Source organism: Lepidothrix coronata, unplaced genomic scaffold, assembly GCF_001604755.1.
Source record: "Lepidothrix coronata isolate B3197 unplaced genomic scaffold, Lepidothrix_coronata-1.0 Scaffold400, whole genome shotgun sequence".
NCBI classification, from domain to species: domain Eukaryota; kingdom Metazoa; phylum Chordata; class Aves; order Passeriformes; family Pipridae; genus Lepidothrix; species Lepidothrix coronata.
This window is the reverse complement of record NW_016690580.1, coordinates 16835-17549: the sequence shown is the minus strand read 5'-3', so window position 1 is coordinate 17549 and position 715 is coordinate 16835.

The following is a 715-nucleotide window of genomic DNA, read 5'->3' as shown; positions in this document are numbered from 1 at the left end:
CTCTTCCTCAGGAAAAATTTCCTTTTCCAGCAGGAAAAATGGAACCCAAACTTTCCCTCCAGAAAACCAGAAACTGCCTTTTCCTCAGGAAAACCAGGAACCCACTTCCTCCTCAGGAAAAACACGTATTCCTCTTTTTTTCCCCAGGAAAAACAGGCAATTCCTTTTCACTCAGGAAAACCAGGAACCTGCCTCTTCCTCCAGAAAATCTGTAATTACTCTTCTTCCCTCAGGAGTTGTCAGAAAATGGACCATCCTTCAGGAAGAAGAGAAATTTCCTATTCCTTCAGAAAAACCTGGAATTTTCGAAAACCAGAAACTTCCTTTTTCCCTTGGAAAAACAAGGAAATAGCCACTCCCTCGGGAAAAACAGGATTCTCCTTTTCCACCCGGAAAACCTGGAATCGGCGTCTCCCTCAGGAAAAACAGGAATTTAATCTTCCCTCGGGAGAATTAGAAAGCAGCCTCTCCCTGTGGAAACACAGACATTCCCATTCCCTTTAGGAAAACTAGAAAATTCCCTCTTCCTCTTAGGAAAACCAGAAAACAGTTGGAAATCCAGGGATTTCCCTTTCCCTCGGGAAAACAGGAATTTTCCTTCTTTCTTCTGGAAAATTAACAATCTCCTTCTCCCTTTGGACAACCAGACACCAGCGTCTCCTCCAGGAAAAGCTGTAATTCCCTGTTCCCTGCAAAAAAAAAAAAAAAAAAAAAA